This window comes from Marmota flaviventris, chromosome 4, assembly GCF_047511675.1.
Source record: "Marmota flaviventris isolate mMarFla1 chromosome 4, mMarFla1.hap1, whole genome shotgun sequence".
NCBI lineage: Eukaryota > Metazoa > Chordata > Mammalia > Rodentia > Sciuridae > Marmota > Marmota flaviventris.
Genome location: NC_092501.1, coordinates 96565952 through 96593670, shown reverse-complemented (window position 1 = coordinate 96593670; position 27719 = coordinate 96565952). Strand labels below are relative to the sequence as shown.

Genomic DNA, 27719 nt, shown 5'->3' with positions numbered 1-27719 from the left:
TATTTATTTATGTACTTTATTTAAACCTTTCTTGGGGCATGGGAAAAACCCATAATCAGTAGTATTATTGAGAATTGAAACTCAAACCTGATATGGCTTCAAGTGATATGGCCTAAAGTGACTGTGTTCCATTTGCAGTGCCTAGATCCTAAACATCTACTAAGAAATGAGGTTGAAGTGGTCTATGGAAGGTATTGTTTACATCTGAGTAATTCTAGCACATATTATTTTGGAACTGAAGCTATGGGAGCAATATCTATGGATGTCAAGATAACCTAAAAAAGTTGTTAGATAGTAACATCATTAGCAGATGTCACCTGTAACCTGGTGCAAAGGAAGGGATTTTACCTTCAAACTCCAGTCCTAAATATAATAGATTTTTTACTGGTGATATACGATAAGTTATCTGGATTTATAATTCATCTACAAAGTAATTCAAACAATTCCCTTATATCTGGCTTTTCACCATGAAAATATGCTGTTAGGATTGAAACAGTTGATGCTTTGCTCACATAAAATATGAAATCAGGAGAATAAAAAACCAGCAATACTCAGCTACATATCCCAGTTCCTGAAAATGGTGATTAACACTCTTGGGTGCAGAGTTGGGACTTAAGTACCTTTTCTGATTCTCACAAGGCACTAAAATACATAATCAACTAATACATTGTGTACAAATCCAACTTTGCTCATCCCAAGGGTAACCTTTCTCCCTCCCTGAATAATTTTACTATGGTCGCTTTTTCCCCTTTTTGGAAAATTCATTTCTCCCCTTTCCAATCATTTACGTCAGTGAGCTTATTTCTCAAATCCTGAAGTCCAGAGTCTAAGATTTGGCAGGAAAAAGATGATCCTTTTTGAGTCATTAGGTTAAATACAAGGATTTTTGCACATTCTAATGGAATCACTATATAAGCGTCATACATGTATTTCAATATTTCATTTTACCATTTAAAGAGAGAAGTTGTGTTAGATGTAAGAGGAAGAGATGTTATATTGCACTGGTTTATGACTAAGTCAAATCCATATCCTCCCTTTAAATAAAATATATTATATCATCATTTGACAAGATGTGAAGACAGAAGGATATGTATCAAGTGAGTTTGTTAGCATATTATAGTAAAGTACACTGGCACATAAATAATTTATAAGGGAAAATTTACAGAACTCATACTGAGAAAACTCAACTGATCTTCTTTGGATACTATAAGGAAAACAGAGTCAAAAGACAAAATGTAAATTGCAAAAGCTCTTGAGCTTCTATATAATTCTACTACAGTTTATAGTTCTCTGCACACAAAGAGAAATACAAGCCATTTGGAATAGGCATATTAAAATATATATATACACAGACATATCCATTTGCATATACATATAATATGCATACACAAATATATACATATATGTCTATATACAATTTGGCTTATGTATTTTATGTTCTACAATAAAATACATATGATAATCACAAAAAGTTGCATTTTATTGAGAAATTGCTAGGCTACATATACACAAAAATTTTAAACTTAGAGACTTAATTCACATAACTAGTAAATGGATCCCAGAGGACATCAAGTTTACTCCAAAGAGCCGAATAGCTAGTATTCCATTTATTGTTCACTAAGTATATAAAAAGAAGCTCTTAGTCTTGAAAACAAGTCCATGAGGTAGGCACTATTAATGTTAGCAGCCTTGATTTACGGATGAACAGACCAAGGCTTAATATGAGCAGTTGTGCCAAAGGTTGCACAAGTGGCCTGTGGTTCATTTCAAATTTGAGTCCAATTCTGTCAGAATTCCGGCACTTTTAGAACATTTTTGCGTAGAGATTCTTCTATTTCCTTCCAATGACCAGGATGGCTGCAAAGATTAAGAGATGGGGTTGGGGATGTGAGGATGGGGATGGGGCATTGCAGCCCCAGGGAGACTTCTATGCTGGCCTTACTGTTCCATGCACTCCCCCTGCAGCACCTTCCTGAAATTACCGCTGATGCTGCCCAGGGAAGCAGTTTAGAAGCTGGGAATGAACATTTCTGTGAATTATCATTTCTTTTCCCAAAGGCCAGGGTCAAACAGGGTTAAATAATTAATTAGAGAAAACAGAATGCATGAAATTACCCTTTTAATTCCACATGCATTGGCCACTGAAAGCTAACCGACTCACCCTCATTGTGCTTTCTTTTTTATATTTGCTTAAAGATTGTATTACAAAAGTTATTGCTCCAATCACTTAGCCAAATTTGTGGGAGTGCCAACCATCATATTCCATGAGGAAATTCTTATCTCTGATGTCATCTTTGGGAGAGTGTATGTGAAAATCAGTGTCAGGCTCTGCAACTTTCCTTTTCTCCATGCTTAAAAGATAGAGCACTCTCTGCTTTGCATGAAGGTCTATTAGTATGTTTTTGCATAAGGAAGAAAAAGTTTGCTCTAGTGTTTTATTTCCTCACTCTTTGACATTATTTTTAACGTGTTCTCATCAAAGTCATGACAGAGTGCCAACTGCCAATCTACTTACTCTTCACTCTTTCCTTACTAACTAAATGCTGGTTTTAAATTGATTGTGGGACTACTTGGAATATAGCTGAAAACTCAGGCAACTTGGGGCTGCTGTACCCATCTACTTTAGACTGCCAAGAGTAGATGTGTTGAGAAAGACTTCCAGGAAGAATCCTTAAAGAAACTGTACAGTTCAGCTTCTCATTACTATAATGAATTTCCTGACATGCACTATGAAGAAGAGATTCATTTAGCTCACAGTTTGGGGGATGCAAGAGCAGGGTGCCTGCTGTTCTCAGCTATATCACATCATGATGGGATCACAAACAGGAGCAAACAAGTAATTACATCCTGAACTAGGAGCAGACAGAGAAGAGGAATTGATGTCTCACAATCTCTTCTGAGGTCAAGCCTTCAATGACCTAAGGAACTCCCTCTAGGCTCCACCTCTTAAAGGTCCATACCACATCCCAATACCCACACTGGGGACCAAGTCTTTAATCACAATGAACCATTGAGGGCACAAACCATAGTCAAACCACATCAGGGACTTAGAAACAATTTCATTTTGCCTTCTTTTATTTTTCTTTCTGCTCTTTGAAATGTGGGTGAATGGATGGAGCTTCATTATCTGTCCTAGATCATGTGGCTATCTTGAGTATGGAAGGAATACACCAAAAATGTCAGAGCAGAAAAACAGGAGAGCCTGGGCATTCCATGACTTTCATGGAGCTGCTATACAAGCTAGGACTTTCTAGCCATGGTTTTCTTGTACATGAGAAAATAAATCCTTGAGTATTTCAACCACTGTTATTCCTAACTGCTTTAAGATCTTAAAAATAAAAATAACTATAACTTTTAGAGGGAGGACCCTAGTACACTATACTGGTTTTGTTTTAAATAACCAACTGCATAAGCCCCATAATAGCCTTATGCAATAGCTAATAAAATCTCCATTTCAAAATTATAGACAAAAGCCCCAGGAAAATCATGGTGAGTATTTAATTAAACTAAGGTTACACAGCAAGTAAAACAAACAAACAACAACAACAATGAAAAACAGAGCCATGATTTAAACTCAAATCTGTATAATTAGATTCTATTTTCTATTCTTTTTCCTCTTACTCTACTTACTACACAGGGTAATTTGTTCATATATCTACTCTTCCTTTCTTCATTTGAATCTTCCCTGACTTTTCTGAGTTTGAGTCATTTAACTCTAAGCCTAGCGGTGTGCCTAGCTATAAAATAGGACTATTAATAGTGCTTATGGTTAGGAGATGGAATACATTGATTTGTGAGAAACACTTATCAAAGTGACTTATGCATATAATGTCCTCAGTGAATATTTTTATTGTGTAACTTCATCACAGTAGCATTGTATTTATTTATATGCCTGTCTGTCTTAATTTAGAGATGTAAGGGTCTTAGCAGGAAATATACTTGTGTGATCTCTTTGTCCTCCATAGATTAGAACAGTGCTTTGCAACTTTGTGAATGCTCTATAAATTTTAGTTAAATTACTTGAAACATGTTTTTTTGGGGGGGAGGGGGAGGACACATACTTTACTTGATGGTTATTTAAACTTTATGGCTATTTAGGTATGTTTATTATCATTTTCATGATCCAGATGAATAACTAAGCTTGAAGAATATAGTTATCCTGAGTGAAAAAGAGGTTCATTGTCAGTCATTCTCTAATTTTAAATTATTCATTAATGGGATTTAGCCATAAAAGCAGTAACTTACAATATTTTGAGATATAAAAACTGTTTCCTGGCTAATATTAACCATTTTGAAATATTTACTCCAAATTATATTTTAATTTCATCGTTTACTTATAAGAAATAAAGAAATATGCTGTTATTTATATTTAACAATAAAATACAAGAAAATCTTTGTTTTGTCCATGCAAAGCCATTTTAAAACTAACAAACTCATCCATTATACTCAAAGCTCAAAGTTGATGCCAAAGTGCGTCAAACTAGTTCTTTCTTCAAAAGCATGTTTCATAAGTGTATCTATCACAAAACATAAATAACTCAACAAAATTTGCAGAAATATTTATTTTTATTTTAGACATACTTCAACAGGACAATCTTAGAACCAAATGTGAAATATTTTTTTAAGAACTTAAAAGCAAAATGTAGTTCAATGTCCCTTGGGATCTCACATTTCAGGGAAGAATCCTCCAGAGTTATCTTCTGTTATTTGTAAAAGTAACATGTGAACTTTGAGAGAGGTGATATCTTTTAGCCACAGAAATTTCAACACTGAGAGAATGAACTTGAATTCAAACCAATTAAAACATAATTAAATTTATTTGGCAAGATAAATGTATTTTGGGGAAGTAAACAAACAAAATGTTATTTTATATCATTCTTTATAACTATCAGAGACTGAGACAATTTGATCATCAACAACAGAATTTTTCCCAAAGACTCATTTTTTTATAGTCAGAAGAAAAGAGAGAATTCTCTATAGTGCTCCATAGGAATTGGTGCTTTTATAAATGATAGTTACAAAATATTGTCTTGGTATGCCCCTAAATCAGACTTGTTTATGGAGGCTTTTTGTAGTTAAATTATTCCATGATTGGCACAACATTTTGAAAATAATAATTTGATGTTTTGCATTCTTTTCTCCCTCAAATCATCTTCCTTGGAGTCTGTTATATTATATATTAAGGGAAGCAAAGAAAAACTGCTTCCAATAGAAGGAGATGCTAGGATAATAAACAGTGGCCTCTATCACTGCAGAGGCCGCAGAACCCATCTCAACAATGCAGGTCCCCAGTGCTCATCCACAGAGATCTTACATCTTCCCTTTGTCAGATGAGGTTTAAGGGACTTCCAAGACAATTTCTTTTGGGAGGAGAGAGGGTAGTAGGAAAATGGTAGAGAGCAAAAAGAATAAAATCTGTCTTTGCAAATACTTTGGCTCAACTATTTTAAGGACATCTTTTAAACCGATCAATCCTTTATGCATAAGGCCAAGAAATACCTAAGATAATTTCCCTATGTTTTCTCCCCTGACTTAGTTTCATTCTGGAATTTCAATTCAGACCTTTTTATATCTTTCCTATCTTCTTTAGTGTGCTATGTTTTCCTCTTCTTTCTTGAACATGTGAAATAAAGTTGTAATGACATATAGTAACTCTCATAATGCCTTTGTCTACAAAGTCTGTCATCTGTTTCTATCAATAATTTTTCTACTTATACTGGGACATGCTTTCCTGTGTTTGCATATTTGGTGATCTTCTATTAGTTATAGACATTGTATATTTCATCTGACGTGGTACTGGATGTTCATCTGGGTTTGCATGCACACCCATGTGAGTGTTAGCTGATATTGTCAACCTGCAATTGGGGGCACAGTTAAGTGACTTGGAAAGAATAATTGTTATGGTCTAAAATAAGCGATATAGTTTTATAAGAGATAAGTCATAGATTATTAATAAGTTATATTAATGAGTAATAGGCTATAGATTAATAGACTTAAATCAATAAATAGAAAATAATATAAATAATATACACTCAGGAAGACCAGAGAGCTCCAACTGCTTCCCCCTTCCCTGCCCCAAGTCCTGGAAACTTTTCCAGGAAGGAGCTTGCTATAGTCACCTTTGATTTTCCTTTTTATTTTGGTGATCACTGTCCCACCCTGCGTAATGTCGACCATTTGAAAATTCCTGCTTCATATTATTTTGCCTTTGTTTTTCTAGTTACCTAAGAAGGCAGAAAGGTAAATCTGGTTCTTTTGACTCCATCTTAGCCAGAAATGGAAATCTCTTTTTTATCAATATGAAAAAATATATAAATATTTTATCTGGGTAATTTTGAAAATTATCATATAAAACTACATATAATAGAATTACTCATAATCTTCAATTATTTGTTAATACCCACCAATATTCATTTAGCCAACATTTATTAAATACTTACTTACTGTCTGATATTGTGCTGGGAACTGAATGTTATTGAGATAAAAAGGGAATTCTAACCGTGTTCACTCTCTTATAAGATTCTAGTATTTTAACTACTATTCCTCAAAAATAAATTCCCACTTTATTTTTATATAATTAGAGATTTCATCATTAGTATGGATTAATCTACATAATATCATATGTTAGAATTCATTTTGCTCATTTCCAAAGTTATTTTCTCTTCAGTTATAGTTGGTCCTGCCTATGCTAATGAAACATTTAATTTTTCCAAATTTTCATCAAGTAATTACTCATTATTGTTGAAAATCCAGGGATAAGGGAATAATATGTTTAAGTATTTGCAGAAAATGGTAAAAATAAGAGAAAAACTAATAAGAATAAAACTTATATGTTAACTTTAAAAACATGGATCAGTTGGGAAGAGTGGAAAATTGTACCTATTAAATTAAGTTTGGGCATTAATAGAGGGATCTCCATGTTGGAATGGGCTTTCCTACCAATACCAGGACCTCTACCTACTCAGTGTCTCCCAATTATTTTACCTCCTGAAATATTTTCTTTCTAAAGTTATCTGTCTTTTTGCTATAATTACTCAAAAATTACAGCGTATCTTTGTTTTTTTAAAAAAATAAATTTAGAAGATCATATACATTTAAAAATAAATCACCTGTAATCTCATACTCTGAAGTCATCACCATGACTTGGTTTTTAAATAATAGGATTTATCTAGAACGGTTTTAGGTTAACATACAAATTGAACAGAGAGTATATAAAAGTTCTCACCCATCCCCTCTGTTTCCTTTTTAAAATGTTTTTATTTGTGCATTATAGTTATGCATAATAGTTGGGTCCAGTTTCCTTTTTTAAACAACCACTTGTCTATTTATTTGCAAGGACTGAACCAGGCTCCTTATGTCATGTAATTCCTTACACAAGCCAAAAATGATTCTGATATTTTTTCCTTTTGATGGCATGGAAGGTTTTGCCATTCATCAGAGTGGTTTGGGGATACGTGAGGGAGGGTTTCAGAGAGAATGAATTTCATTTTGGATGTCCTGAATTTAAGTGCCTTTGAATAATCCAGAAAGGTGTGAAGGTGACAGGGGAGGTATGAATCTGGGCCCCAGAAGCAAGACGTGGGATACAAATATAAAGTAGCAAGGCACCTGTGTGTAATAATGTAAACTGTGGCTGAGAAAGAGATTATCTCAGGAGAACAGGAACAATGGTCCCTTCTTATGACATATTTGCATTAAAAAATAGCATGCAGAATGTGATGATCAAAGCTAATATATTTATAAGTAATATAAATATTTATAAGTAATATAAATATTTGTAAGTACTCTATATACTAGAATATATAAGTGTTATATATTCCTGTAAATACTTACTATATGTTTATGTAATTGTGATATGTAAGTACAGTATGTGTCTATGTCATACTATACTGTATACAAGTACTATAATTATTACAAACATTACTTAATAGTTTCCTTACCCAAGTTTAACAGTTCCTGATTAATTTATTGACTATTACTTCATAGACCAGTTTTTCATTGTTTTCAACATATTGATGCCATTCTAGTTTTGTAAAACAATGCAACAATATTATATTCCTTTTATAGTCTAAATATCCTGTAGATAATCCTTTCATATGGATATTTGAAAATTTGTAATTTGAGAGATGTGGTATTCTTCAAAGATTTACCCTGAACTCAGTCACTGATATACTTTAAGAAATGAATTCTTAATGTCCTTAACTTGCATTCTTTTGTGTTGGTGTCTATAGTACATAGTCTTTGCTGTGTTTTTGTTTTCCCTTTTTGACCAGCTTAAGGTGATTTGTAATTTACTGTTTCTTTTCCTTTTGTCTTCTTGTATACATCTTGTATATTTCAGTTCATATATGAATATTTCTTCAAACACACAAATTTGTAGACCTAGTAGCACTGACTTTAATTCTTAAAATATTGTTATTTATACTTTTTAAAAATTTTTTGAAAAAATGGACTTTAATGGCTATGGACAACATCCAAAATATTATCTAGAATTTTTCAGTTAAGTCAGAAGCAAAATGAGTAAAACAGATCTTATAAAAGAGGATCTCACATACCTGAATTATGCAATTCAATTTATCATGACTTGATAAAGTTTCTGATAAAGCTATGGAGCAGGTTGGGTAATGTATATGTTGATGAATTAGTTGATTGAATCAAACTCCCATGATGCTTAAAGACACACTGGCCATTTTAAGAGCTGTTGTCTGGTAATTTAGTCTCCAGACACAGTGCCTAGCAGATAAAAGATCAATAAATAAGTGAATGATGAGTGAGTAAGTTGCTTGTGTGCAGTGCCTGCTTTCTGGAATTATTTCTGACCTACTTTTGAATTAGCTGCTAATACATGGACTTCTTTTGAACAGTCTCAAAGTTAAGAATAATGCTTGACCGATCATGCTTCTTTTATGAAATGTGTATTCGGTTCCTATGCCTATTTATTAATTGGGTTGTTTGGTTTTTTGGTGTTAAGTTTTTTTTAACTTCTTTATATATCCTAGAGATTAATGCTGTATCTGAGGTACAGTTAGCAAAGATTTTCTCCCATTCTGTAGGCTATCTCTTCATGTTCTTGATTGTTTCCTTTGCTGTGAAGAAGCTTTTTAGTCTGATTTCATCCCATTTGTTGATTCTTGATTTTACTTTGGGTGTTTTAGGAGTCTTGTTGAGGAAGTCAGTTCCTCGGCTGACATGATGTACATTTGGCCCTACTATTTCTTCTCTTAGGTGTAGGGTCTGTGGTCTAATGTCTAAGTCCTTCATCTACTTTGGTTGAGTTTTGTGCAGGATAAGAGGTAGGGGTTTAATTTTATTTTGCTACATATAGATTTCTAAGCAGTTAGAGAAATGCAAATTAAAATTTCACTGAGATTTCATCTCCAATCAGAATGACAATTATCAAGCAACAATAAATGTTGGCAAGGATGTGGGGGAAAAGGTACATTCATACATTGCTGGTGGAACTGCAAATTGGTGCAAATACCCTGAAAAGCAGTATGGAGTTTCCTCAGAAAATCTGGAATGGAACCATCATTTGATCCAATTATCCCACTCCTTGGCATATACCCAGAGGACTTAAAAATCAGCATATTACAGTGACACAATCACATCAAGGTTCATAGAATATCAATTCACAATTGCTAAATTATGGAACCAGGGCTGGGGATGTAGCTCAAGCAGTAGCGCGCTTGCCTGGCATGCACGGGGTGCTGGGTTCAATCCTCAGCACCACATAAAAATTAAAAATAAATAAATAAATAAATAAATAAATTATGGAACCAAACTAGGTACGCTTCGATAGATGAATGGATAAAGAAAATGTGGTATATATACACAATGGAATATTCCTCTGCCAGAAAGAAGAATGAAATTATGGCATTTGCTAATGGATAGAACCAGAGAATATCATGCTAAGTGAAATAAACCAGTCCCCCAAATTCAAAGGCTGTATATTCTTTCTGATATGTGGTTGCTAACTCACAATAAGGGTGAGAGGGTAGGGAAGAATAGAAGTACTTTAGATTAGACAAAGTGGAATGAAGGAAAGGGAGGGGTGTGGGAATAGGAAAGACAGTAGAATGAATTGGACGTTACTTTCCTATATGCATATGTGAATACATGACCAATGTAATTCCATAGTATGTACAACTAGAAGAATAGGAAGTTGTACTACATATATGTATAATATGTCAAAATACATTCTTCTATCAAACATAACTAATAAGAACAAATAAAAAAAGAAAAAAGAATAATGCTTGAAATTTCAAATATATTTCATAAATCCTCAGAGTATATTAATATTGTAGCATAGAATATAATTACTGGGTGCTAGGGGGAAAATTGTATTTAGATAGTGGAGAATATTTAGCCAAATTTTGAATTTAACGTTATTTTACTTTTCAAAAGGTTGAGATACAGCCTTTCAGATAGGGCCATGATTTCCAAGTAAATAAACTTCATTCCCAAACATATGCTTCCCATTCTTTTCATGAATAGTACTAAGTGCAGGCATTATTTTGGAAGCTGTCCTCTATGACTTTTTTCTTAATTACTCTTTTTATTTTTTATTCTATCTTTCATTGTGTATTATCTTTAAAAATTAATGCAGTTTTTAAGTGGTTAAGAATTTTCAATGACAGGATTCTAAACATTTTAATTATCTTTTTAATGTACTTGTCTAAAAGAAGGTACCTCCTAACTTTAAATATAGTTTTAAATTAAGGAAGAGGAAACAAAGTTTGAACTAAATATCTTTTATTAAGTTAATTTTGGTTTGACAGCCTGCAGCTATTATCTAATTATAGAATGCTTCCTAAAAGAGAAACTCATTAGTATGTGACATATTAAGGTACGTTCTTCATGTTCAGCGCTCCTGTGAAAGGAATCTTTCCAATAAAGATATACACAGTGTTTTGAACTCACAAGTGCTTTAAATTCACTCAGCTTGCATATTTGACTACAGAAGTGTTTCTTTCAAAGTAAACTGGCAAATCTACCTTTTTTATTTTTTCTTTCTTTCTTTCTTTCTTCCTTCCTTCCTTCCTTTCATATTTTTTTTTTTAAACTGGGGATTGAACACAGAGGCATTTTGCCACTGATCTACATCCCCAGCCCTTTTTATTTATTACTTTGATACAGAATCTTGCTAAATTGCAGAGGGTCTGGTTAAATTGCTGTCCTGGTTTAGATATGAGGTTTCTCCCAAAAGCTCATGTGTAAGACAATGAAAGGAAGTTTAGAGGTTAAATGATTGGGTTATGAGAGCCTTAACCTAATCCCTAATTGTAGTATGTTAATCCACTTAGATGGATTAAGTAGGTGATAACTGTTGGCAGGTAGGATGTGGCTGGAGGAGGTGTGTCCCTGGGGGTGTGCCTTTGGGGTTATATTTTATTCCTGGTGAGCAACTCTATCTGCTTTCTGATTGTTCTGTTCTGAGCTACTTGTCTCCTCCACACCCTTCTGCCATGATATTCTTCTGCCTCACCTTGAGCCCCAAACAATGAAGTCAGCAATCTGTGGACTGAGACCTCTAAAACCATGAGACCCACATAAACTTTCCCTCCTTTAAAATTGTTCTTGTCAGGCGCCCTAAACATACATCAGAGAAAAGATGGCCTCTTCAACAAATGGTGCAGGGGAAACTGGAAATCCATATGTAGCAAAATGAAATTAAACCCCTCTCTCTCACCCTTGCACAAGCCTGAACTCAAAGTGGATCAAGGACGTAGGCAGGAGATCAGAGACCCTACTCCTAATAGAAGAAAAAGCAGACCCGACTTTTCGCCATGTCAGCCTAGGAACTGTCTTCCTGAACAAGACTCCTAAAACACAAGAAGTAAAATCAAGAATCAACAAATGGGATGGAATCAGACTAAAAAGCTTCTTCACAGCAAAGGAAACAATCAAGAACTTGAGGAGAGAGCCTACAGAATTGGAGAACATCTTTGCTAACTGCACCTCAGATAGAGGATTAATCTCCAGATTATAAATATATAAAGAACTCAAAAAACACCAAAACCCAAACAACCCTGTTAATAAAGGGCAAAGGACCTCAACAGGCACTTCATAGAAGAAGAAATATGATCAATCTACAAATATATAAAAAATATTCAACATCTCTAGCAATTAGAGAAATGCAAATTAAAATCACTTTTTATTCTCTTACCTTATCTTAATTTTAAATGACTTTTTAATTTTATAAATATCAAAATCAAGTGTATACTACCTTAAAATTCCTTTAAAAGGGAGTCAAACAGAAAAGTCAAAACAATCTAAAATAAATTCCATATAAATGTCATGGTCTCCCAAAATAAAACATAAGTAATAAATAAATTTTTAAAAAATTGTTGTGAGTTCCTTTGGTCACAGCAATGAAAAATCTGGCTAAAACAGTTGCTGAGGCTGATCTCAAACTCCTGCCTCAGGCTCACCAAGTCACTGAGATTATAGTGATGCACCACAGCACCCAGTTCCAAAGCTTCACTTAAATACAAATTTTAAACTTCAAACAAATGTAGCACCAATAGGTTAGTCATGTAGTTGGAGCTTCCATGGGATTTAGAAATACATGAAATATCTTAACAGTAAAAACGTATACATTATATTCACATATGTCTTAATAGGCTATGAAGCAGATTAAAATGATAATGTATTAAGTCTCTATGATTTTATAGGAGATATTAATTTATGTTTAAAAGTATGCCAAGCCAGGCATGGTGGCACATGCCTGTAAACCCAGGAACTTGGGAGGCTGAGGCATGAGGATTGAGAGTTCAAAGCCAGCCTCAACAATTTAGCGAGGCACTTAGTAACTCAATGAGACCCTGTCTCTAAATAAAATACAAAAAAGGGATGAGTATGTGGCTCATTGGTTAAGTGTCCCTGGATTCAATCCTCAGTATCAAAAAAAAAAGTATGCCAAGATACTTCTACTTCCAGGAAAATGAGGACTTATTTTTCTTATTCCTTCCATTAAGTATGATTGAAAATTTTGGACAAGTATAAAACAAACACAAGAGGACTTTGAAAGGCAGAAAGGTCTATTTGGACTCCAGGACCTGAGGCCTGATACAGTCTTGTTTCTATGATGTTCTTTCTGCCTCATGTTTTCCAGACTTGGAACTGAAACAGACAATTCCAATAGGTTATGTACCGTGTGGTTCCACCTAAAACTTTCTTGAAATGACAGAGGTACTCATTAGTGGTTGCCAGGATCTAAGGAGGGTTTGGAAGGGGACAGAGGAGCTAGTGTGGCTATGAGAGAGCATTGTAGTTACTTTTTAATGAACCAGTTTGACTGGGTTAAGGGATGTTCAAGTGGTGAAGCCTTTTATCTTGGTGTGTCTGTGAAGATGCTTCTGAAATAGATTAGCGTTTGATCAGTAGACAGTAAGGACAATCCATCCTCCTCACTGTGGACAGACACCACCCAATTCATTGATAGCTCTGACTCTGATAGCACCCATAGAACAAAAAGGTGGACAAAGGATGAATTCTTTCTGTTTTGGAGCTGCAACATTCATCTTCATTTGCCTTTGATCATCTGAATTCTTGGTTCTCTGACTTTTGGCTTCCCACTAAATTACTAATCTCCTGGTTTCCAGCTTCCAGATAGCATATTGTGGAACTTCTGGAGCTCTGGAATTTGGAATCTCATGATCAATTCCTATAATTTGTCTCCTCCCCTCCCTCTCTTTACACACACACACACACACACACACACAATTGGTTCTATTTCTCTGGAAATAATGGAAATGTACTACAATTTGTTACTATTGGGAGAAACTATGTAGTAAGTACAGGAGATCTCACTGTGTTATTTCCTACAACTGCACGAGTCTGTATTTATATTAAAATTAAATATTGTAATATGCCAAAATTTAACATATTTCTTGAATGGAATCAGATACCAAAATTTCTAGCACAAAGAAAAATTTCCCACTTCTACTGATTCCTTTACGTTTCTCTTTTATGAACTTTCAAACAAATACCTCCAAGGTTTTCCCTATATTTGAAGTGCATGGGAGATAGGCAGAGATTTGGGGGTCTTAGAAACTAGGAAGACTATATTTTAAGATCACTCATTCAATTTTATTTAAGACTTAGGACACACTATCTGGCCAAATTCTTTAGGACATTTTTCAAATCCTGAGTCTCAGCTGTTCATCTTTCCTTCCAGAATTAGTTTGGAGCAGTCTGTGAAAGGCACACACAGAGTCAGCTATTACAATAAGGATGGAGGAGAAGATAATGCAGTAAAAAATCCAAGCTGTTTTATTTTTGTCTGTTTGTTTTTGAGCCAGAGCAGTGGGTAAAATTGAAGAAGAATTTACTCTCAGTTTTCTTGTATCTTGGGGCACTACAAGGAATTACATAGCTTTTATTATGAAATAAAATTGATGATAAATGAGTATGTTAGGTTATAGAGAGACAGAAACTTTATACTAGGAATGAATTTTGAGAGTCATTTATTGGGCAGCTCTAATTTAGTGAACCTTAATCATAAAGTTAATCTTTTTTAAAACCAAGAAACAAACAAAGAAACATAAACAAAATAAAATGCTGAAAATGTTCCTAGAGAGTAGATTTGAGGTGTTCTTCCCACAGACACATGAAAGGTAACTGTGAGGTCATGGAAATGTTAGTGCTCTTGACTATAGCAGCATTAAGTTTTATACCTTAAGTGTATACAATAAAAATAAATTAACAAATAAACTAGGAAAAACACTAAAAAAACATAAATAAGTGACAAGGCTATAACATTAATTCTGGCCCATGGGATTCTTCTCATTGTGGATAGAGTAGAGAAGGTCCAGACTGAGTCCCAGATTCAGGGTATCAGTTTTCTGGTTGTAACCTGGACTCACATCTCAGACCATATGCTGGACTCTGTCCTTCCTGTCACCTCCACAGCACAGTGCTTCCCCTAAATATGAGGTCCTCTTCATAGATCTCCTGCTTTCATATATCCCTCATACCAGTTCTTTTTAACACTGGGTCCTTCTGGAGTCATCATTGTCTGTACGAATTTCCAGATACCCAGGTTATGTCCACCTCCATAATTCCAACTAGTAGAGTTTCTATAGCACCAGTGCATGAGACCTAAAAATATATTGTATTATTTTTCCATGCATATAAATTTTATATTCCCAATTAAATCCTATATGTGTTGGGAGAAGGATATATACACTAGTATTAGTCTACTTTCTATTACTATAACGAAATACCTGAGATTGAATACTTTATAAGGAAAAGTAGCTTATCGTTTTGGAAGCTATAAGTCTATACAGCATGGTGCTAGCTCTTAGAAAGGCTCCCTGTCATTGTGCACACACAAGAGGGAGAAACTCCATTGTGAAACAGAAAGCCAGAGATAAAAGAGATTCACTATTTTATCACAACTTTTGAGAGGGAACTAACCAGGATCCCATACAAACATATCAATTCCTTCTGAGGGTAGTGCCCAATGATCCAATCACCTTGCACTAGGACCCGTGTCATAAAGATTGAACCTCCTAACTTTGCTACCCTGTAAACCAAGCCTCCAATAGAAGAAACCTTGGGGACAAACTCAACCCAAGTCAAGTCACAGAAACACTTGTCTACTGAACTATCTCTGCTTATAGATACAGACTCCGGAGTAAGTCTAAATGAATTCCTTGCTCTGCCATTTGCTAATTATGCAAATGAAAAACTGTTCTTGGAAAAATTGCTTAATTTTTCAATGTCTTTGTGCCTCATCTGTGTGGATGGATGTAGGAATAATTGGTCCTATACCTCAGAATTGAATAAACCTAAACATGCACAGCTCAGCACAGCACCTAGTCCATTGTGAAGTCTCAATGAGGATTACCTATTATCATCTCTTCTCCGCATTAGTCAGCAGGGTGTGGGAGAATCTTTATTAAGCTTTATGTAATTAAAGGTATATCATAGAGATGGAGGCTGTTCACCCAAACATATGTTCTTTTTTTCTTTCTGGGTCTTCAGCTGAACCCTATTTTTCTTTTTCTGGGATTGAGCATTTACCAATAGAATGTAGAGGCGGTGATTAGTGCCATTTCAGGCCTGACTCATCAAAATTTCCCAATTGTCATTTATGCTTCAGAAATGACTGGAACTGAGATGATATGAGACATGCCTAGAAGCTACGTATTACAGGTGGCAGAAACATTATCATCTTAGTTACCACAACAAAGTGATTATTTTAGTCAGCTTTTTCACTGCTGTGACTTAAAAGAACTGACAAAAACAATTTTAGGAGGAAAAGTGTATTCTGGGACTCATGGTTTCAGAAGTCTCAGTCCATAGACAGCCAGCTCCAGACCTTGGGGCTTAAGATGAGTACATCATGGTGGAAGGGTTTGATGGAGAGAAATGGCTCACATGATGGTCAGGAAGCAGAGAGACTAAGCCCAGATCATCAAATATAGACCCCAAAGGCATGCCCTTAATGACCCACTTCCTCCAACCACACCCTAACTGCCTTCAGTTACCACCCAGTTAATCTCTATAAGGGGATTGATTTACCAATTGGGTTAAGACTCTCATAACCCAATCATTTCACCTATAAACGTTCTTGCATTGTCTCACACATTAATTTTTAAGGGACACCTAATGTCTAAACCCTAAGAGTTACTGTTCACCTGGTTACCTATATCATGTTGAAAAAATAAACTGCCATGTAGTAAATCCATAATGCACATCTTGGGTCTGTTTGTTATAGCAGCTGGAGAAGCAGCTTGGCATAACTAAATGCCTCTCTCTTGGGATATCCATCTATTTGTCCTCTTATTTGGGTCTTGTATTTAGACAACTGCTTGTACCCTCTATCCATGACATCTTTCTATGCAAGGCAAATCTCATAGTATTCTAGTTGTATTTGAGTTTAACTCTATTAAATATGATCACCTAATTTGTATTTTTTGTTGTACAACCTGTTTTAAGTCAAAGCAACTCAAAGCTCAAACACTACCTCCAAAATTTGTTTAGCATTTCTCAAATTACTTGATGGTAAGAGAAACGTATGTATATGTATATGTACTTGTATGTTTGTGACTTGGTCATGAGGTTTTTTTAATACAAAGTAGTAGAGAAGTGTGTGTGTATGTGTGTGTATAATACAAAGTAGTAAAGAAGTATGTGTGTGTGTATCTGTGTGTGAGTGAGTGTATGGAGAGAGGGGGAGAGAGAGAGAGAGAGAGAGAGAGAGAGAGAGAGAGAGAGAGAGAGAGAAAACATAAGTCTCCTAGCACAGACTTGGATGAATTCAATAAAATGTAAATTTGCAGATGAAGAATAAAAACTATGCTATCTTCCCTCATCTCCCCTAGCTGAAGTGTTCTCTGAGATAACAGAAGATCGTAGATTGGACGAGGCAGGTGCTCCAGAATGTTCTCTGTTCTTGAAAGCAAACTTACTTGCTTATTTATTTCTCTTGATGCTCTACTTTGTTCCTTCAATAGGCTTGGGTTTATTTGAGGTGGTGGGAATATAAAGAAGCATCAGTGCATGTGATATCCTCAGGGAAGTTGTGGGTACATCTACTCATTTTGGGATTTCACTGAAGAAACTGCCTAAAAGTCAATTTATGGAGCATTTCTATCTGGGTTTGAGATTTTGAAATAAGAAAGAAGTGTAGAAAAAGCCCTCGGAATCATGCACAGTGAGCAAAAGTAAGTTCTTCTCAGAAAAACAGAAACAAAAAGCTTGGGTTAGCATCAGAAGTGGATCTTTCCTTAAGAGATAGAAATTTGGGATCCCATCCAGCCCCACTGTGGTTTGGGAACTGAACTCGCTGTCCCTTAGAAGTGGAGTTACATGAGTTGTTTCTGTGAGCACCTGGAGTGTAATGAAGTGGCCCTAGGACTGCTGCCAATGACTCAGTCCTACCATGTTGGGGTAAACCATGCACTCTGTGGCTGCAAATTCTGGGATGGCTGCCATGGTGTGAACAGGACAGTATCTTGGTCCAAAGGTGTGTTCTGTTGCTTGTGTTTTTTGGAAGATGAACCATCAGCAGCCACCAAAGCAAAGGTTGAGCAACAGCTTCCCTCTTTTCCCCAACTTCCCTTCAGAGCAGCTCCACCCAAATTTTGCAGATGGTAGTATTTGTGGGATGACTTTGCACATGGCCACATCAGGGAAAATTTGTGCATTCATGAGTTCCTGTTTGGTAGCTGACGGTGCTGAGGAGAAAGAGAAGCGTCCTGATAGTAAGGACAAATCTAGAAACAAAGCATGACTTTGCTAATTTTTTGAGGGTTGACCGCAGTTTCACAGTTTGTCCTTCATTTGGTTAGTATTCTCCATATGACACAGCAATTTTCAGCCATCTAAACATTGTTTTAGAATTTCTAGTGCCATTTAAAATTGCTAAAATCATAAGACTAAAGCTTGATGTCTCCTGATCTGGAGATAAGTCAAGTACTAGCTGCAGAGGAACTTTTTAAAAAATTCAGCAACTTGGTCATGAGGTTTTTATAATGCAAAGTAGTAGAGAAGTGTGTGTGTGTGTGTGTGTGTGTGTGTGTGTGTATGGAGACAGAGAGAGAGAGAGAGAGAGAGAGAGAGAGAGAGAAAGAGTGGCAATCTTGTTTACAACCTAAGTTTGGATGTGCATTTCTTCTTTAATAATCCTTTCAATTTTCTCCTTGGGAATTGTCTGAAGGAAATAAAAACAATCCCACAAAATATGATGTATAAGCATGTGCATCTCAACACTTTTTATAAGAGTTCTCAAGGGGTAAAAATCTAAGATGCCTACAATACAATACTGGTTAAAATAATCATATTAGATTTATGAAATAAAAGGTTTAGGATCAATGTAGCCTAATAGCTCTTTGCAAAAATCAATTTTTAGAAGCATTTTAAATGGAGAAAATGGTAGCAAACCAAAACTATATATGAAATGGTAAAATGTTATAAACACATAATAGAATGTTTATAAAAATATAATTGTATAAAGGTTCTTTATGTTATCAAAGAAAATGTTATCCCAGTGGTAGCAATGCTTATCACTTCATGGTAGGATTATAGATTTTCTTCCTTGTATACAGTGTGTGTGTTCATGAACATGGTACTTCTGCCATAATGATAAAGTTATATTAAAATATTATAGATTTCAGGGTAAGGGGGAAGCCTTAAGCTATAGAACACAAGCTCTTCCACCCAGTAAGTAACAAAGTGAATCAAATATCAATGAATAAAAGCATAAAGTTTACCCAACAGCCAAACAAGAAAAGGGGAACAACCACATGCCATCAAGTTTAAAGTAGGGTAGTAGAGTCAAAATCACAGTCTGGCCTGGAGCTGAGTGCAGTGACTCCTCTCTTCACCCCAATCCAGTAGCATACAACAGTTGAATCAACAGAATGCTCAGCATTCTCATTGAATCTGTCTCCATGACCACCAGACTAGATAGAAACAAGTGAACTAAAGATTCTTGGATGAGAAAATTATTTTGGGAGGAGTCAAGGACAAATCCGATAGAGATTTGTCAGCAACAGAGCCAACGGAAATGAACCAAAAAAAAACCTCTGGAGAGGCTTGAGATTTTCCAGGACTTCTTGATGAATTTTGGAAAAAATTTAAAGCCCCAATAGACTTCCTTTCAGTACTCAGATCTTTTTCCAATGATGTAAAATGATACGTACACGACATTTAAGAAAATCCCCAAAGAGAGAGCCAGGCTGGTGACCTACCTCTTCATTTCCACTTTGCTCCTGCAATGCTTTCCAGTAACTTCAGGCTACAGAAAAGCAAAGTAATGATTCAGCTCAGACTTCAAGGTGGCCAGGTAGTTTAGAAGGAAAAACAAGTTCTAAATTCAGGAGGGTGGGTATCAAGAAAGAAACTAACATAAAACCTAGATATAGATTTGGATAGAGTTACTCATATCAGCCAGAAAGTAGATTACACTACATTAAAAAAAAAAGAAGAAGAAGAATTAGAAGAAGAAGGAAGGAGGGAAGGAAGGAAGGAAGGAAGGAAGAAGGAAGGAAGGAAGGAAATCCCATAGGACAAATTCTGGAAAAATATGTACTCTGAGGATCAAATACAATTTCCTCTCAAGAAAATTTTAGTAATAGTTTAGTAATAGTTTAAATAATTTAGTAATAGTTTAAGTTGAAAAATAAAAGGTGTTTTTGGTGAACTGAGTATATAACAACAGTATTACAGAAATATTATATGAAAAACACCATGAAACAGAATAGTGGTTGAATACCAAATTGCTGTTCTAGAAAGAATTAAAATAAACAGAGAGATTGTTAAGGAAAAAAACAAAAGTTAGGAAGAGGATGATTAATTTAAAGTCAAAGATAATTCAAAATTTCGGTAAATGAAATATAAACAACATTCAAAGGAACTATAGAATAAGATTTTTTTCTCCCTGAAATGCACAGAGAACTAAATCTGTAAGATGTGAATAAAGATAGTATGTTTTAGGAAACTTACATAATCATTGTTATCATCATCAGGCAACTTACACTGAACAAAATTTTATTTAATTTGTTGAACTTCAAGGATAGAGAAACTTTCAGGCATTAGACAAATAAATCAAGTCATTTAAGAGTAAAAGTAAAAAATAGGCAGTGGTTTGGTTTCTTAATGATAACAATCAATTCCAGAAGACAATGGAAATTTCCACCCCACGTTCTCTGGCCAGGGACTTCTTAACAGTGAAATGAAGATATCTGACAGAGATTTTACTTTTGTGTAGCATTTAGAGAATGTATAAACCAATGGTACCAACATGGATTGTTGGGTAGAGATAGACTTAAAGAAACAACTAAATTTTTCTATAAAGCCATCACATTCGTTTCATGTTCTTATATTAATTTGATTATTCTTTTCCCTCCATAACCTACTGCTGTATTCATAATAAGCTTGAGCAGAACTATTTAACACAGAAATCAGCTGATTGTTGGCAAGATCCAGTTCTTCCTCAGGTCAACCATTTTCCATAAAATGTGAATGGTAATATAATATATAGGTTTTATGTTCTGAGGTGACTCTCACTCAGTTTTCCAGTACTGATATTTGATCATCAATATCAGTATTGTAATAAGACTTACTTACATGGAGTAGTTGAATCTTGCCAACAATATCAGTATTCAACTATATATCACAGTATGACCACTGTACAATTTAGTTTCATTACAGGATAAAATCATTAAGAAAAAGAGGCATTTTCTTTGCCTTCTGAACAGAATCTACATAATAGAGGACAGCATATTATATAATAGGTAGTTATATAATAGAGGCTATTTATCTCATAAGCTTACACTGAGACTGATTTTCACTGTAAGCTGTACTATAGATGGGCCTAGGGAAAACACAAGCAGTATTTAGCAAACTATTCTAGAGATTCAGGCAGTGATAGTATATTGATGTAAATTACAAGTGCCTTTAGAAAATTTCCACAATCTCAGAGGGCTATAGGTTCCTATAGTTTCATATGCATATTGGCCATTTGTACATACTCTTTTGAAAATGCCTATTCAAGTTTTTACTATTTTAAAATCATATTAGTTTGCTTTTGCTCTTGAGTTGTTTTGAGGTCCTTATATATTCTGGATGTTAATCCCTCATCAGATGCAGTTTGGTCATCTCTTCAACACTGTTGATTATTTTCTTTGCTGTGCGGAAGCCTTTTACCTGGATGTAATGCCATTTGGATGTGACACATTTGTCTTTTTTCATTTTGTTGCCGGCGTATATGAAAAAATGTTCATAATCGCTAATCATCAGAGAAATGTAAATCAAAACCACAGAAGTTACTACTTCACTTTGGTTAGAATAGTTACAATCAAAAAGACAAAAGATCACAATGCTTTCCACAAGCATGTGGAAAAAAAGGAAACCCTTGTCTACTAGTGTAAATTGCTATAACCATCATGGAAAGCAGTATGGAATTTCCTCCAAAATTAAAAATGGAACTACAGTGTGATACATCAATCCCTCTATTGAATATATAGCCACAGGAAATAAAATCAGTATATTAAAGAGACCTACACTCCCATGAAGCAGTATTCACACTAGCCAAGATATGGAATCAGCCTAGGTATGCATCAATAGATGAGTGGATAAATAAAATGTGATATATTCAGGAATTAAAAAGAATAAACTCCTGTCATTTGTGACATCATGAATAAACCTGGAGGACATTATATAAGTGAAATAAGCCAGACACAAGAAGACAAATGCTTCATAATCTCACTCACAGTGGAATTTGAAAGCTGATCCCATAGAAGTAGAGTTGGCAGAGGCAATGAGGAGAGGTTGGTCAACAGGTACGGTGTTACAGTTAAATAGGAAGAATAAATTCTGGTTTTCTATCACATAGAAAGATGATTATAGTTAAGAACAATGTATTATGTATTTAAAATACAAAATTTTGAATGTTCTTACCACAAAGAAATAATAAATGTATAAGGCGATGGATACTGTAATTACCCTGATTCAGTCATTACACAATATTTACACTGTCCCTCACAAATATGTACAATTACTATGTGCGAATTAAAAATAAAACTTAAGAAAATTAAATATAGGGCTGAGGGTGTAGTTACGTGCTAGAATGCTAGATACTTAGCACGGGTGAGGCCTAAATTCAGTCTTTAAAACTCCAACTCCCACACAAATAGAAACCATAAATATAAACATAAACGAAGGTTACCATAGGAGTTGCACGTTAGCCCACAGACAGGCAGAGGGCCATCACCCCGTTGCCACTTCAGCCTCCATCTGTATTAATGTACTCAAGATTCAACTGGGTGAGGGCACAGGCCCTTTCTTAATGTTCAGTATTAACATTATCCAGCATTATCTGCTACATCTGCCTGACTCACTTTCCTGGAGCCTCCTTATCTTTCCAGGCTGGCTCCTGTCATCCTTCGCCTTCCTCTTGGAATAGTACTTTCTTTAATCTACTTATTCTGGTTAAATTTTTTTTCCTTGTGAATTCTACTACTCAATAAAAACAAACCCAGCTTGTTCCAGGATACCCAGACTGCTACTTACTTACCCCTCTTCTGGCCATTTTCTGCCTTAAGGGCCAGTGTTGTTTACCATTGTGTCTGAGTGCAGTTAGAATACATGCTTTACACCCACACTAGAGTGAGATGTGTGGTCATCACACCTTGATGTAATTGAGTTTGAGTTTGCCAGAAGTCCATCATAACCTTCCTTGTCTCAGAGTGGGATATGCCTTAAGGGTTCCACCAGGTGAAGCTCACTGCTTTAATCCCTGGAGGAACTCTTGCTGGATGTATTAACCAGCCTCAGTTTGTCATGTGAATCATCTTAGCACTCAAGCAGTCATTCATTGTTTACTTTTTAGTTTCTGACATTTATCTGATATTATTGTCATAGACATAGTGTATGGTAGCACTCAAGACCTGCACCGAGTCCAAATCCCTTCTGACAAATTATGACAGTAAGCCAGTGAATTTAGATAACCTTGTAGCAATACAGTAAACGTCAATTGAGATCCTTCTCATTTGAAGGTAAACCATATTTGGCTCATTTTTGAGATTATGGTAAAGAAGAAAGCATTTACAAGATCAGTCACTGAGGACCAGTCTCCTTTATCCTGTTGTATTTCTTGTGTGATTGAAACCATGTCCAGAATTGCTGAGGCTACAAGAGGGACAACTTTATCAAAGCCTTGATAAGCTACTGTTAGGCTCCCTGAGCCATGTGCCTCTTTCACAGGCTGTTCAGGACTATTGTTCAGAGAATTCCTTGGTTTCAGGGCTGTAGCTTCTAGCATATCATTAATTAAAGTGGATATCTCTTTTTGCCTACCAGGTATCCTATATTGTTTTAAATTAATCACCTGTGTGGGCTCAGGGAGTTCTAGTGGTTCCCATTTAGCATGTCCAATTAAGACTAGCCCAAGGGCAGCCTTACATGCCTTCTGCATCACCATATTAGGTAGGGGAAACAATTCCCAATTAGGCATAATATCATCTCAGTAACATATTCAGGTAAAGGAGACCACCTCACATAAAGTTTGTTCAAAAATCCCAATTTTCAAACTTTCCCCTTAATCCTGTCAACTGGTGTATATAAAGGACACTGGTGAATAGAGATGGAGTGGTACAAAGGTAATTTCAGACAGGTTTTCAGTGAAGGGACTACTTTCCTATGGAATTGGGGCATGGTATCCTCCTAGCCTGCCGCCCCACACTTCGGGAATTTTCATGGAGACTTCATCTCCTACAGATGATCAGTTATTAATTCAATTTCTAGATCCACTTTGCCTCTGAAGGATGGACAAAAGAGGATCAAAACTTCCATGTTTCTAACCAGAGTATAGCCTGTTTGGTGACCAGCCCTGAACCAGGAGACCACCAAGAGCCTCCTTCTTAGACCAAAATACTATCCTATTACCCAGGAAATTCCAAGGGATTTAGAAGCTCTAGGTCAGGAACTGGGTCAAAGAACAAATATTAGCAGAAAGATGGTTCTAGCAACCCTATCACTCAGGAGATTATAAGGGTGTTTTAGTCAGCTTTTTTGCTGCTGAGACTAAATGACCAACCAGAATAGTTTTAGAGGAGAAAACATTTATTTGAGGTCTCACATTTTCAGAGGTCTCAGACCATAGACAGCTGTCTCTATTCCTCAGGGCTCCAGGTGAGACAGGACATAATGGCAGAAGAGTGTGGTAAAGGGAAGCGGCTCACATGATGATCAGAGGTAGAGACTCCACTCTCCATATACAAAGGACGTGCCCCAAAGGCACTTCCTCAATGACCCATCTCCTTTAGCCACACCCTATTCACCTTCAGTTACCACCCAGTTAATCCCATCAGGGGATTAATTCACTGATTGGGTTAAGACTCTCATAACCCAATTATTTCTCCTCTAAACCTTCTTGCATTGTCTCACAAATGAGCTTTGGGGGGACACTTCAGATCCAAACCACAACAGAATATTAGGAGTTCTATGTCAGAAATGGGGAGCATAGACCAATATTTCACTTTGGGTTTCTTAATACTAACTATTAATTCTGGAAAACAATGGAAAATTTTCCACCAAATTTGGAGGAAGAATATGTGACTTCAAAATAGATGTTTGACTTGAGGAAAGCAACTTACTTTATTGACATTTTACTTTCCAATGTAATTGATTAAGATTTCAAACCTTAAAGAACTGACAAAATAAAAGGCTGAATGAGATTTTTCTGTTGCCGTAGAATTAAGACAGGAATGCAAAATGAAAAACAAGAATTGTTAGCGATCCCACTGTCAAGAGTGAAAGCAGTTCCTTGCTCCAGCCAGCAGTGACCAAGTGGCAGCAAAACCAACACAGTCTCTAGCAGACAACCATCTTTGACTTCTCAAGACAGTGGAGAGGAATGTGAAAAGAGAATGGCCCTGGGACCATGGGCCTTGAGGGGAGTTTAGTATTAGAAATGAAAAATTTTATTCACCATCTTATGAAACCCGAGAAGGGTTCTCCTCTTGTGTGATAGGGAGTCCTCCTTCCAAATTGTAGAATTCAGGCTGTCTACAAAGAGGTTGAAACTGGTTTCTACTCTCCAGCTGGAAGCTTGCTGAGCCATGAAATCTTCAAGGCCATCATGTCACCCTGGTTGAGTAGAATGGAAAAGGTGAAGAAGGTTAGCCTTATTTGGAGTTGCAGATTTTTGCACCAAAGTCCTGGTGACTGTTGTTTGTTAGCAGAGATTTTAGGAGATTCAATGCTTATCCACCATACTAGCATTGGCAGTACCCTTTCTTGGGTAGGAAAGGATTCCCACCCCTGCCACTCCATAACAACACTAATAAATACCCGTAGTTCTTGTGGTGCCATAGAAAAGACAACCAACTGACTTCAGAGGAGAAAGCTGAAGCTTCAAAGTTAACTGAGAGGTCATCACACAGCAAAGACAATGCTTACTAAGAGAAAAGAACCAAAGCAAGATGGGTGGTGTTACAGACAGACAGGAAGCAGTGAGCTTGAGGTCATCTCTGAAAAACCCAGTGGTTAAGCAACCCTCCATTCAATCTCTGGTACTAGAAGAGAAAAAAAAAAAAAAGGAGAAGAAAAAAAGAAATGAAAACCACATCCATGATCTCTATTGAGACAGCACATCACCAGAGGCCACCAGCACCCATGGAACCACAGCACATCAGAAAATACCAGAGACTACAGCACTGAAGACTGTTGCCTCCTCTTTTTTCTTTCTTCTTCCCCCACCAGCCTCAGCTTCTCTGCTCACCTCCTCCTCCACCATTACCACTTCCACTACCATTTAGGGTCCTCCTCCCCCTCCCTTTTCTTTTACTCCTCCTCTCCTTTCTTCTCTTTGATATGGGTATACTAGAAAGAAAGAATGTCAAAAAGGCTGTGTGAGATGTTGAACAGAGGTTTGCAAGTGGAGGGCATGGGGGAAGATGGTAAAAAGGCAGGACAGATCCCTGGGGTGCTGGGCGAGAGTCTTATGGTGGAAGGCTGCCAAGCTAGGCTGAATGTTTAGACTCCAGCTGTATGAGCAGGTGTTCCCACATTGGATGCTGTTTACATCTAACGGAGGACCATTTAATCCTTAAAGAGATTCGGGCCTAAGATTCTCTTTTAAAAGTTAATATACCTATCATTAGTCTCCATTCCTAGTAAAAGGATTTAAAGCAACCCTTTTTAAAGAAAATAGGAAAGTTGTGGGAAATTCCAATGAAAAATGATAATTTCTGAGCAAACATGGTAGTACACAAATATTTTCCCTAAAATTATACATGACAGGATATAGCACTGTTTAGATGGCTGCATTTTTTTAGTTTGGTTTTTGAAAAATTCTGCATATTCTATCATAATTTTTTTTGTAACTAGCAATAAAGATATTTCTCTATATGCAATAAATTAGATGATCCCAGAATTCACTTTGGGCCCAAAGAGGGACAATATGGCATATTCTAGATCAGGAATATACCCTATGGCTATATAGACAGAATAAAATGGGAGGCTCAGGAAAGTATCTGGATCAAAATGCCAAAGAATTTAACCAAATGCTATATTATGTGAGAATCAAATAAAAAGATATTTTTTTCTGATTTGAATTATTTGAATTTACTACACAAAATGACAAACAGAAAAAAAAAAGAGAAAAAAACCCAATAAAACCATTCTCAGTTTATATGCAGATTTTATTAGCATCTCTTTACTCTAGCTCAATCTAGAGTACATACTATGTCATATTGTACATACTTTAACCTCAAAGAAAAAATAAAATTTACATGTAATTCAGATATCTTTTCTTATGAGCTAGAAAGACCAAGATAAAATAAAATAAAATCCCTTCCATTACACTCCTGAATGGAGTCAGCATGTTAAGCATGGAACCATGTGTCCCTTTCTTAGTCACAGAGAACTAGCACTGCTGGGTTATCAGTTGGACAATGGTTGTGTCACCAGTATAGGACTAGAACTTCAGAGATAGCTGGGAAAGTGAGGAAGTTTGACGAACAGAACAAGAGGAAAGGGTTTGAGCTCCCTAGTGCAACCTGAGTTCTTACAGGTTCAGATAAAGGTGATATGTGTATCTGTATTCTTATCTCAGAAACATAGAAGAGATAGACTGTCAATCATGTCTGTCTACAACCACAGATTTTATTTAGGAAAAATAAAGCAAAACCAGAAAAACCAAACCCAAAAATAAAAATAAAATAACTTAGAGGCATCCTGACACAACAAAGCCTTTTTTTTTT

General features: G+C 35.8%; 1 pseudogene; it reads right to left on the bottom strand.

Moving 5' to 3' along the window:
* Positions 1-17946, bottom strand: part of LOC114083004 (bifunctional 3'-phosphoadenosine 5'-phosphosulfate synthase 1 pseudogene) — a 65790-nt pseudogene extending 47844 nt beyond the window's left edge.
* Between the last annotated feature and the right edge of the window lie 9773 nt (positions 17947-27719).